The following is a 13,786-nucleotide window of genomic DNA, read 5'->3' on the forward strand; positions in this document are numbered from 1 at the left end:
TCCTTTCCTCAACTGCTTGGAAAGTGCTTGGTTCGCCATCGCTTTTGCTTGAGATGCAATATCTAACAGGCTTCGACAAAGGAACCAGTCGACCATTAGGGATCCTTCCAAATTTGCCTATAACTTTGAGAAGGAAAACCGTTTATCTGAACGTAATGGTAGTCCAAGGACCTTTAGATTACAATCTACTCCTTGGGCGTGACTAAATTTATAGCATGGGAGCTATTGTTTCCTCACTCTTTCAAGTGATGTGTTTTCCGCATGAAGGAAGAGTGGTCCAGCTCGTAGACCGGCTTTCATTCCCTAGTTCACACATAGCTAATAGTCAAATGCCATCCCTAACAGGTCTTTTTGCGCAAGTAATGTCTCATCAATCTCCAGTCTGTCCACCCGATGAACGCAAGTGATTCGGTGGTTTTGATTGAAACCTAGGGGGCATGCTCCCTGGTCTTCTTCGGCAGGAAAACTTCAGGTATAGGGTAGCTTTCTGCGGAGGATATATGATTGGTCTGACACACCCGTCCGTTTAGGAAAATGGGATTAGACTAGAATAAGGTACCTCCATCAGAAGTTATGCCTTTCCTGACAGAGAGAGTGTTTTGTCTGCAAATTGAAGGGTAACGTGGGTATGCCTTTCCTGACAGAGCAAGTGTTTTGTCTACAAATTGAAGGGTAACCTAGAAACTCTACTTTGCTATACCTAGGGGCATGCAAACATTTTTGCATGAAAGTGAAAAGCAACCATTTATTTTCTTAGCTTGTAGGTTCTTATACCTTTAAACTTGTAGGATTGGTTGTTCCTAGCTTACATAATAAAAGGAGTCGGAGCATAATTTTGAATGGTGCAAGCTCCCTAAAAAATGAACATATTGATGCAACATCCTTATTATACGATTGGCACAAGAAGTTTTACGCAAAGTTCAATCTCGTTAAAAATTAAACCTAGCAAGGAGCATATGTTCCACCAGAGTTTAAGCTCATTAAAAAATGAACCCACTTCCAGTAAATAACCATTGTGAACGCATTATCATCAGCTTTTTGAGCCTTGGTCGTGTTCTTACTATCACCTCCACTCTGTTTTAGCCGATTATTCGCCTCCATTTGATTGTTTACCCCTTTTGAGGAACAACTGCGATGAGTGATTCTGTTAGCCATCTTCTTAACACTACCGTGATTGGAAAGTTCCAACCCTCACCTGGAACCAGCTGCTACCCGAAATATCACTCGTTCCTAAAAAACGAGTCTCCTTTAAGCTCTTTTCATCTGACTCATAAAACATGAAAAGATTGCTGAGCAATTGGCCTCTCCAGCTCGTTAAATTGATTGGAAGTTCCATCCCTCCTCTAGATTTTAATCTTTTTGGACCTGAGGGATTATTACACAAAAAGATTGAGCGTTTGTCTTGTTCGGCTCGTTAAAACTATCGAAAAGTCATCCCTTTCGCATTGTTTTATACTTTTTCGGACTTAAGGGATTATACTACGAAAAAGTAATACTGGAGTCTTCCTTTCCGTCTCTTTTCACACTCTCTAAAATTGAAAAGGACCGAGTTATCCTTGTCGTTAAACTCGTTAAAACAATAGCGACAAACTTGTCCATTTAGAGAAGAACGAGTTTCACTGTTGCTAAGTTTGTTAAAACATAGCGACGGGTTTGCCTGAAGGGCAAATTATAGAACAAGCATATGTTATCCTCCTAAAGCTTGACAAAAATAAAGAGGTACTGGTCAGAAATGACTGGGGAAAATTGGGAAGAAAACTTAAAGAAGCTTTATTGGCAGTAGGTCGCTCTTGAACATGACACTTTCACTCCATCACCATGATTGAGTCGGGTTGGGTTATTTCGTTCACGGTCATATCACCATTGGTCCACCATACCATCCATTTTTGGGGTTACTACCAATCCATTGCAGTGTCGCCGATATTTTCAAGAGAAGTTGCTCGGAGAATTCGCCTCCCCAGCTTGTGTCTCATCCGCTGCAATACCTTCATGCTTCATTCTTTCATGATCGCCACCCGGAACCTTGTGTCATCAGATCGTTTTCACCTCTACAAAATCATTTGCTCTGTTCCGTGTCGTAGATGTGGGATCCATCAATGCCCTCCTACGACGGGTCACTTCTTGTCGACATCAGCTCATTATCCAAGAAGCCAACCTAGGAACAACGCTTTCAGTACTTTGAAGCTTGCATGCCTCAATGGCAAGTTTCTCACTTCCGGCGATAGGTTTACATTAATGGCCTTCGACCGAAAGAGTTTGTGTGGTGTTCGACATCAACTCATGTATTCACACCACACGAATTGTACTACAGTATCTTGAGGGTCATCATCATCATCGGTGATTACTCTCATGCCTGTTAACAACTTACATCATTGGCTGGTAATCAGGCGATGTCCTTCCATGTTCGACATCAGAACATCTTTTTCACATGGATCGACTTGTACTTTCGGGTGAAGATTGAATGAGTTTTGAAGACCCCGGATCTAGTTTCATCCATCTGGGCTGCGATATATTTAGGAAAATAAAGACATCAAATGTACATCATTGCTGCAGAGATAATCATCCAAACTAAGGGATGATGGCTCTACCAGAATCATCAGTCTTCACACAAACAGTTGTTTGTCCTATGTACATGAAAATGAATTTATCAAGCTGAGCATGGGAATGCCTGCCTCAGCCAGATCATGAAAATATTATGAAGATAATGTATTGTATTGTATCTTATTATAGCTCAACTTCCAGTTCGAAAAACCTCAGATCCTCATTATAAAGCACTTCACCCGACATCAAAAGATTTACGACCTCCTGCTTTAGGGGGCAACTGTTATAGACATATTTGGGCACTGCAAACCCAATCACATATTTCCATAAACCGAGGGCTTCTAAGTCCCTAAAAGTTTTGTTCCATACCCTAAAGGAGCAAGGTTAGCTGATTACATCATCTCCCAGAAGTTCTCCATGAAAAACCACTCAGAACTAGTCAAAACAGGACCATACAGACTGCTCAGAGCAAAGGGTGCAATGGATCTCACTTGCCTCATGCAAAAAGTGCGATGCGTAATGGAAAGCCCTTCTGTAGGGTGCGATGAGCGAGAGAAGACAAATGGCACAAGCAGTTTACTAGGTGGAGACCCTGAGAATCTTCTAGAAACTGTTCATTTGACACTTGCCTCCCTGAATTCGCGCAAGGATGAGTAAGAGATCATGAAATCTCCAAGTGGAACCAAGAACTATCAGAGAGATGACACTAATCAAAATCGCAGAAGCTGACTCACCCCCTTGAAAATATCTATATATGGATCCCTCATCCCAGAGATCCAAAGGTTGGAATTTGGTAATTTTCAAAGAGGTGTTGTTGGTTTCTCTTTGAAGGCATTGTTGGGTGATGTTGCTTTGTATGAGGTCAAGAGGGCTTTCAAGCTGGAAGGATGGCGCTGGGTTAGACCAAGTGGTTGTAATCCTCTCTTCTACTACTTTCATCAATAAAGCTATTTGGGTTTTCCTCCATATTCTTGTGTATCTCTGAATATTGTGTTGATATATGCATTTGTATGGTCAATATATATCTGATCCTATATTGTTTACAGTGATAGATCTCTATGCTTTGATGGTATTATGTTGTTGTGACTCTACAGGTGCTCTTTGAAGCGGAACAAGTAAGGAAGCAATGGTGATATTCTGTCAAAGGGGAAAGGAAACAAGCAAGGAGCCAAGCGAAAGACTGAGGTTGGTACTCTCTGCTTCTTTCTCATCTCTCTCTCGTAAAGGAAAATCAAGTGACTTTAGTTTGTTTGTTTCTAAGATAGCTACCCATCTTAGTGGGACTAGTAGTTTTGAATAGACACTAGATTTCTCGGTAACAAAATGGCGACTCCACTGGGGATCGATTAGTTTGATTGCTTGTATCTATTTGTTTGATTCATAAACCGCAGACGGAGCCTGAAGTTAAGCTAGCTAGCCTTCGAACTTGTTATCACTCAGGTTGTTCCCTTTGACTCCCAAGGGAATACGGCCGAGGTAACCACTAACCAATCTTTTGGTCACAGGTTCTAGCCTACCTGTGACTAGAGAGGGCTCTCTCTTTGTGATTTAACTTTGTTGGTATAAGATTTTAGGCTAGTTATGATGCTCAAGGTTTTGTTTAGGAGTTTGCTGGATGGTGACTTCAGTCAAGATATATATGTGCTTACCAGGGTGTTCTAGGCCATTGGGCATGGAGTCAGTGGTGTTTGATCAGTTTGATATGTCTGTGTTGTTACCATAGTGATGTTGCAGAGCCAGATAAGTGTCTGAGAAACAATTCTTTGAATCTGTGATTTAAATGTGATATAACCAGGGTATGAAAGGCAATTAAGAATCTTTCAACAAACTGGTATGGAGAACAGTGAGAACATTATTTAGAAGCAATGAAGAATTTCTACATAACATTCATATTTATAGAATTAATGAAAACATGAGCAATTAAGAATTCATGTTCATGGTCAATTCTGAAGAAAACATTTACAGCAATAGAGATTGAGCACAAGATGTAGTCAAACATTTCCTGTACTATTCCTTTTCCCTACTGCTAGATTAGTGAAACATGTATATGATTTAGATAAACATAAGAAGACAAAACATCGATTGAGAAAACTTATTGTTCCATCAGACAACACAGGAATTCTGCAACAGCATGCATAGCATCACCAAGACATCAAACATTCAGGAAATCACTGAGCTTTTCCAGCCTTTTTCATTAGATAATCTGAAAGTATACAATACATTTGCCTCAGAATGAAAATCACCAACCCCTTATACGCTGCCAGGGGAGGTATATATACATATTTTACATAAGAAAATATCTAGCTGATGAAATAAATGTTCCATTAATATCGTGCCAACTTCTGGAGCATGGTAGCTGAGAAAGTAAATGCTGTAGTAACTCTTCAGTGCCTTAGCTGTCCAAAATAGTCAGAAACTGTTGACTTTGTGGCTGTTGGAGTCGGCTGAGGATACGCTGTCCAAAAATTGCGTATTTCTTATCTCTTGGGCTTGCTGTCGTTGTCCATATGCTGAGTCACCTTTCAGCTGCCTTAAATGCTGTCTTTATTCTGCTGCTTGACTTTTGCTGAGTTGGAGCTGGCAATGACCGAGCAACTGAGGCTATTGTGGCAAAATTTGAAGCATTGCCTGCCACCAATCCTCCTTGGGCATTTGATGTCTTCGAATCTTCACTAAAGTTTCATCTGCCTCTGTATATCTGTAAAAATTTGGAGGAATTTCAAAAAGGTGATTTACTTCATTTTCAATAAAAAACAGACCTTCAAGTTTATTGTATAGACTATGTCCTGTTGGAGGCCCTGTTTCCTCAGAAGTACTGCTAGATGCAGTTGTTTGATTTTCAATATAATTTGACATTCTGGTGGCATATTGCTCTCGGGAGATCAGTCTTCCTGCACCATTTAGTAGGTTGGGCAGTCCCTTTTGCTGCAGTGCTCCCATTTTGAGTTTATACTCGTCCACCTCAGCCTGTATCTCATAGCATCTCCTCTCCACGGTTTGTACAAAATTCCTGAGAGTTAGCACCTTTTTAGCTGTAAGGATAGCCTCTGTTCTGTTGACAATGCCGAAGGCTGCCAGTTCTTCCTTAGTCTGGTTATTCAAAAAATCAATCATTCTATTGGCCTGCTCAGGCCTATTTCCCAGCATTGTTTTGGCCTTCTGAATTTCTATTTGTGCTTGGCCAATTAAATCCATTTGTTCATGTACAGTTTTAATTGACTTCCATTGTTTAGTGATGGATTGGTCAATTTTGGCCCACAGAATTCTTTTTATTTCAGCCATGGTGCTTTCTAGATTCAGCTCTTTCTCCAAGGCCTTTATCTTTTCTTTGAGGGCCTTTATTTCTCTTCCTTGCTCTGCCACAGTCATTTTTGATTTATCATATTTGGTATCCAGCTCTGCCAACTTTTCCTTGGCTTGTTTTATCTCAGTGGCCTGGAGCTCCATTTCTTTAATAGCCTTGGTCAAATCTTCCATGCTTGTACTGGAGTCTGGAGCTGTTGTTGTTGCTGCTGCTTCTGTTGTGGCTGTGGTTGTGACAGGGGCTACTGCTGCCTCTGTTGTTGTTGCAGTGGTTGAAGTAGTTGGAGGAGCTTGGGATGTGGATTCTCCCTGCTTATCTTGTAGTGCTCCTTCAAGTTCCTTCTCCAAATCGAGGACCTTCTGGTTGAGCTGCATTATGAGGTCCAGTTGCTCATCGGCCTCCTTTTCCTTCTGTAACTCTGTTGTTTGAGGGTGCTCTGTGGGCAGCAGCTTTAACCTTTTCTTCAGTGCATTAAGGTCATCTTCTTTTTTCTTTAGGAGGGCCCTTACGCCCTTTGGATCCTTAGGATCATGTCCTAAGTCAATGATGATGTCCTCCAACGATTTTATTCTGTTGTCCTTGGCCATGGAGGACATTCTCTCAAAATCCAACTGAATGTTGGTATTTTTCAGTGATTCTTTTAATTCATGGGCCATGGTTGCCCGGTCCACCAAGGTGGCATAGACCATTTCTCCAGTTTGCTTGTGGAGTTCTATTTGGTCCATGGGGTGAATGTCCTTTGCCATGACCTCCACCCTTGTCCTTACAAAATCTGCAGCTGATTTAGGCTGTGGCACATTGGGCTTGAAGTGACTGAGGATCATTTTCTCCTCTTGAAGGTCATAAACCGACATCAGCCTTTCTTGTTGGGCTGGTGTTGCATTTAGAAATTGTTTGTACACTTCTACCCTCAGCAAATCATTTTGTGCTTTTATTTGCTTGAAAGAAGCCTTAGTGCTTTTAGTCTTCTTTCTTTGCTGAGTGGAGGATGATACCTCCAAACCAAGCTGCACTCCCTGCTCCTGCTGAAAGGAGCTTGTACCTGTTTGTTGGCTGCCTTCTCCATCTTTCCTTGAACTGTCAAGGACTTCTTCACTGATTACTTCTATCTCAGGGGAGTTAGCTCTCTGCCTTTTGGTCTCTGGTTGCTGGGAGGATCCACTTGCAGGAGTGGACTCTTCTCTTTCTCTCTTCTTACCCCTCTCCTCATGTGCTGGGGTTTGCAAGATTGGAGCTGTTGGTGGCTCAGTTTGTGGAGGGGGGGTCTGCTCTTGTTGCTGCTCACTTGAAGGGGCAGGCTGTTCTTTTGGTGCTTCCTCTTTAGCACCCATTATTCCTTTACCTTTATCTGTATCTGGTGCTGCTGTAGAAGGTGCCTGTTTGGTTGGTGCAGCTATTGAGGCCGAGGTCCCTTCTCCTACCGGGTGCGGTCGCTTGAAGGGTACCTGCTGCACAGAATCTAGGTTAAGAGTCTTTTCCAAATCCTTGACATTCTTTAGCATTATCTCTTCCTCAATCAATTTTTCAATTAATGTATCAGGTTTCCATTCTTGCTGATTGGCATACTGTTCAATTTGTGGATATTTGCAATGCTCATAGCCTAGCAGCCTGTACTTGACTCTCCTAGCAGTGATGAAGCCTTTAGGGTCATAAGGGACCCACCGGAAGCTTTTTGAGAGCTTGTACTTCTCTTCAAGGATTAGTTCAACATCTTGCCATCCCTCTTTCTTATTCATAATGAAGGGGCCCAGGTGGTGCTTGAACTTGAGATGGGCTTTCTTTTTGGAGCTGTGAAAGTGAGTGAGGTCAGAATGAATGAGCTGCCTATAATACTCTAGAGAAAATAGTCTCATAGGCACATATTTTGGGAGCCTGTATGGACAGAGCTCACAGCCATAGATTCTGATGACTGTATGATCCTGGTATAGGTACCAATCACCTATTTTAAAATTCTTGGAGAGCTGCAGGATTTTTTGCATTTCAAATGACACTCTGGAGGGAGGGGACCTCATCAATAAACAAGAGACTGGGTAAACAAATTGATCTATGAATTCACAATATGAATAAGGTGAATCTTGCACTCGATGGAAGACAGATGTCCAGAAGATAACAGATCTTCTTTCTCCTTTAGAATCCAGCTTTTTGATGTGGCATGGAAAAGCCTCAGACTGATAGTACATGAATAGGTGGTAGATGTAAGATGAATACTTGAAGATGCCCTCCCTGTCTACTTTGAAAAGCTGCTCATGTATTCTGTTGGCTATGAACTTGGCAAAATTATATTTGTAGGTAGGAGGTTGGCCTGGGCTATAGGCAGCTAGCAACACCAGCACTGTTTCATCAACAAATTCGCTGGTCTTGGACCCCAACACATGGGCAATCATGTCCAACAGAAGCTTGCCTACCTCAGTAAAGTGCACATACAAATAGGGAGGTGGCCCTGTGGGTTGGCGGTCTGGCCTCATAAAAGTCTGGGTGACTTTCTGAATGTCAGCAGTGGACATCTTGGCACCTGTGTCTAGCAGATAGTTCATAGAGAAAGGGAACAACAGCTGAGTTTGTTTGAAATTGAGCATCTGGTTGATGGACTCAGCATTAATGTGAAAGAGGATGCTCCCAGATGGAGACTTGACAGCTCTTTGACTGGCATCATAATTCTCAGCACACAGCCGGATAATCTCTGGAAAGATATTGACAGAGGGGAGGAAGTAGTAAGGGAGATTGGATTCCCATATCCCATATTTGTCATTATTGTTTAAGTAATCATCTCTCAATTCCCTAAAGGTCTGCAAATGGTTCCTATCACCCACAAAGTCTTGGATGAGGAAATCTCTGTCAGCAAGTGGTAAGGACTCCAGGTCTTTATTTGGTGCATTTATGGGGGCAACACTGAGAGCTGTGGGTGCAGGAGCAGCCATTATGTAATTTCTGAATTTGAACAAGGTAAGTGCAATGGTTTGCAAGGCTCTTCAAAGCTCAAGTGACAGACTGAATGCAGACAGTGATAGAGATTGTCTTCAAAGTAGGATAAGCAGGCTATGCAGGCTTGCCTTTGCTGTTTTTTAGTAAATTCACAGGGATTGTGAATTGATGAGGATGATTTGCAGAGGGTGTGGTAGGATTACAACTGGTGAAATTTAGTTTTTCAACTATGTACCCGGCAAAAGGGAACAATGCTGGGCGATTTGGATGATAATTTGTGAATTTAAGGCCGCGAATTATGGTTTTATCATCAAATTTTGGAGCAGGGGGCAATGTAGGTTGATTTGGTGCAGAAATGATTAAATGACAGTCCTTAATGTTGGATTGAGCAGGTGCTTAATGGACAATTTGCAGAGAAATGGCATAAACACGGGTTGAATAGGTGAATTTGGGCAAATACCTGGAAAAAACGACGCCGAGAGCTGCCGGGTTGGATAGTGAATGAAGAATGCACTTGATTTGGCGAGTGGCGGCGTCTGAATCTTTAATTTCGCAGCTTGGCGGAAATTTTCACAGTGAACGGAAAAAACGGCTCTTGTTTGTTTCCAATGAAAATGACATAAAACGGCTAAACAGCGCGTTTTAACGAAAAATTTGGAAAATGGGGGTTATTGGCGCTTTTCCGCCGATGACGTTAGCATGACATCATGGCGGGCCCCGGGTACGGAGGGTGACGTGGGCGCTGAGCTGGAGGCCAGCGTGGCAGGACAGGGTGGCGGACGGCGTGGGGTGGCATGGTTAGGTGGAGGGCCACGAGGCGCGAGGGCGGGCGGAGGTGGCATGACGTCACGATGACGTGGGGGCCGACGTGACAGTGGAGGGGCGGTATCGGGGAAGGTGGTAAGCGGTCTCCCCGCACCACCTTTGGGCGAAGGCGGTATCGGGGAGGGGGGCTCCGAACAACCCCGCCGCTTGCCACGCGTCCTGGGTACGGCCACCAATACTGCCATCTCCCCGGACGTTAAAGGGAGGCATGTCGGGATTTAAAAAAGACCGCCCACCGTTGGATCGGGGGCGGCGGATGATGGACGGCTGGCGGGCGCCCCGATCCGTCGTGCAACTTCGGGTTGGGACCCGCCCAATAATAAAATAATGTTTTAAATCATGCGGGTTCAGAACTTAGGGTTAGGGGGTTTTGTGGGTTTTTCGGGGTATGGATTAATCTGTCGGGGGTTGAACAAAGGGTTAGACTTAGGTTTGAGCAGAGGGAAATGGGTTTTTCATGAATTTTTTGGAAAAGAGGGGCAATGAAGGTTTAGGGTGGGCTATTAGTCTAACCAGGGGTTAGAGTAATTCCCAAAGCAGGGTTGACCATAGTCCCTGGTGGACTAATGTCTCCCTTAGACCTGCTATTCAGCTATAATGCTAAAGGGGGGATATTTATACATGTTAGGGGTTTATACACCATGGTGTTATAGTAGTAGGGGAAAGGGGAACATAGGGGATTTAATGTAGATAGAGTTAGTAGTTAGTACTGGGAGGGGAATAAGAATGGGAAGTGATGGATACTAAGCTTTTCAGGAATCAAACTTAGTTAGGAAGTAGATCAAAATGAAAAGAATTTTTACACAAGAAATGTGGCTTCTTTTCAAAGAAAGAGGTCATTTATGACATGAAATTTGTACAAATGAAGAGTGTAAGGAGGACTGATCAGGCAGATCCTGCAGTGCTCATGGGGAGATTAGTAAAAGATTTTGAAGGGGATGAGGGGAGTTAGTGATGGTTTAGTAGTATGCCAAATAGGCCATTGCTCCTGCCTTTCTCCTGCTGATGGCAACATTTGATTTACTCCAAGTGATGTGCTTGGATCTTGCTTTCTGCAACCTTCAACTGCCTACCCTGCCTATTATGCCTAACATTTTTTCTTCATTTTGTATGGGTGCACTTAGCCTTGCAAACCCTGATAATTCTCTTTTTCTTTCTGCTTCCCTCCTATCTAAGTCTACCCTTATGACTTCCAAGGGCCCAGATTAAGCAGTTGGGCTCCTTTCTTTCTCTATCCACCTAGTCATCTGTCAAGCTTGAACTGTTTGAACAGGTACTTCCTCTCTAATCTACAACATGAAATTTAAAACATGGTGTGGCCCAGCTTGAGCTGTTGGGCCACCCACCAAAGTAGTAGTGGCAATTTTGAACTAGCCACTTTCATGGTCTTTGTTTGGGGTTCATTTCTTTTATTTTTTCTTTGACCAATTCATTTTCTTGCCCTTTGATTTTTCTTTTAAGGCATACCCTCTTTACATTTTTTAACATGTCTGCTTTCTTCACAAAAATGGAACCTTAGTGGCATGGAAGGTGAGCATTTTTGGCACTTCCACTGTCAATCATGAGAGATGAGAACCTATTGGTATAGGAGGCTAACAGAACTGCATTTGCTATGCAAGTGAAAAGTAGATCAACGTTGCTTCAGTCAATCTCCAGGTTTGTTTATGAACTAAACAATTGACTTGCAAACATCCTATGTGCCCTAGAGGTAGCTCAAGTAACCTCATTAGATCAGCCCCTATACTTTTTTTTTACTGACTATCATTAGCTCGGCCTAAATCCCTGAACTAAGCTGCAAACTGTGACCAAAAACCAAGTTAAAGTATCGTCCCTGGACCATCGCACCTTCTCTTATTGGCAATCTGGATTCATCACACCTCCCGTATGTAGTAGGTGAGATGCATCCCTGTTTCCCTGTGTTACAGGTGCGATGATCAGATAAGACTGTTTCTGCCTCCAGATCTTGGTTTTTCTTCATTGTCTTTAGCTTTATTCAGGAGTTTTGTTGTCTGTGATCAGTAGACCACTGTTGAAACCTCCTTCCTTTCCATCATCCAGCCTCCATTGTACAAATATTTGTGAATGCTTTTATGTATTTTTCGCCATTCACAGTTCTGATTTACAAAATAGTAGCTTAATAGAACTATCGTCTTTTGATTTGAAAGTGTCACAAGTGTTGTTTTCAGTCAAAGGAAAGAATCCTTCTCTTTTTGATAGTCGATTACACTATTACTCTTGTATTTGATCTGAATTAATAGTATTTCAAGTGTCGAAAGCAGCTTTCAATTCAAAATCATAAAGTTTTGTCTTGTCTCCTTTTCGTTTTTTGAAAAGAAAATCGTTAGTATTGTCGCTTTGAAAGAAGGAATAATTCAGATTTGTACTCAACATTCTTTTTGTCATTCACACATTAAGAAAGAAGAAAATAAATACATGCATGTGCATTTGCATTTAGACTGCTTGTTGATTTTGATTTAAGACAGTGCATCTAGTGTGTGCTCTCTGCTCTATGTTGAAAGGATATCGTTTCTCTTTCCTTAGTAGCTAGGATTTTCATTACAAAAAGAAGAATAAACGACTATTTATCATCTTAGATTGCATATTTAGGAGTTGTATATCTACATCACGCAGTGAACCTTAAAGGAAAACTTCTTAAGAAAGGTCAACTGTAAAATAAATTCAATGAACATAAAAATGCTTTGGAACCTAACGCACAACATCTAGAAGTCTAGGCTAGAGACGTATTCTGGCGTCGTAAAGCCTGGTAATTGTCGCTTTCATCGTAGGTTGGGTGATTCCTCCTCTTTGAGATGACAAGTGCCAATACGGAATTATACTCCCACGTACCGTCGAGTATATATTGGGAGACCACAATAGGCTATATCCTTTATCCTTAGGAAGCCGTGTCTACTGCCCTATCGATCGCAATGCACTGAACACAGCATTCGGGAATATTGACAGCCATACGGTAAAATTTATTCTACAGTTTTGCAATTGGTTTGGTAATCCCTCTGTCTAGATTTCCAGAGTAGTCTCTTTCGTTCCTTTTCAGACTCCTTAAAGGAAAAGGTCCATCTGAGCACTTGTCACTTCAGGCTCATTAAAAATCGAAGGCAACTAGAGTCATCTTTAGCTTTTTCTTGACTCTTAAAAATTGAAAAAGAAAGTTGTGTCAAAGTGTCTAAAATTTATTTTAATTGGAATAACGTCACTGTTCCCTCATTGATCTTAGGTTGAGAAAATGGAGTCCACCACCCAAGGATTTCCCCTCGGGGGAAATCCTAGTCCTTTCTCCTCTTGGGGAGATGTTGGTGTGCCCCATATTGCCACATTGTCCCTTCCAAGACTGACAATTGGCCTCCCGGTATGGCTTTTCTCGACCTCTGTTGTTCAAAGCACCGTGATTCTTGAGCAATCAAATCAGCAACTAGATGATACTAAAGTTACCCCCCAACCTTCTACTTTGTTTGTTTCTCCCTCTCCTTCTTCCTATTTGCTTGGTGAAGATAGAAAAACTAAAAACCAAGTAACCGAGAAGAAAAAGAAAGGGAAGGAGAAGAAGAAGAAGGAACCAATGGCAAAAAGGGGAAACCGTACATCGTCTAGGGAAAATCCACACACTACACCATCCAAACCTAAATCTCCATGTGTCATCTAAAAAGGGGACCACTATCATTGAGATTTTCCTTGCATCCCATGGATCTTAAGGGACTGGTCTCCCCGCTTGCACAATCTGGTGTCATCAACCTCTAACGATCATGTTGAGAGTACACCATAAACTAGTGAAAACGAAGTCACTGGAGAAAAAGGAAAATCTAAACTTCCTTGCAGACTATGTGAAGGTGATCATGCCCTCCACCGTTGTCCCTTCCTGGACGAAGCGAAAAGAGTCTTGGATAATCGTCCTGCATCACCGCAACGACTCCCTCTTAGATACAAGAAACTCTTGGTGATTCCATTGCTAGTTGAAAATCTGACTGACGCACCTGTGTTGTCAGTTGAAGCGCCTATCATTGAAGATAAACCCTTTGAGTCCACATCGGACCAAAGTCAATAGGTCGAGATGGCAGTCGACCCCATCTTGTCTTTAGAGGATTCACCTTTAGATGATACAGTCACCAAAGAGAATGAGAATGACACCATTCAAATTCTTTTCGTAAACACAGACTCTGATGAACATGGGGGCAATCTACC

This window comes from Pinus tabuliformis, chromosome 1_1 (genome assembly GCF_031772625.1).
Source record: "Pinus tabuliformis cultivar Carrire ecotype Pingquan chromosome 1_1, CPIR1, whole genome shotgun sequence".
Classification (NCBI taxonomy): domain Eukaryota; kingdom Viridiplantae; phylum Streptophyta; class Pinopsida; order Pinales; family Pinaceae; genus Pinus; species Pinus tabuliformis.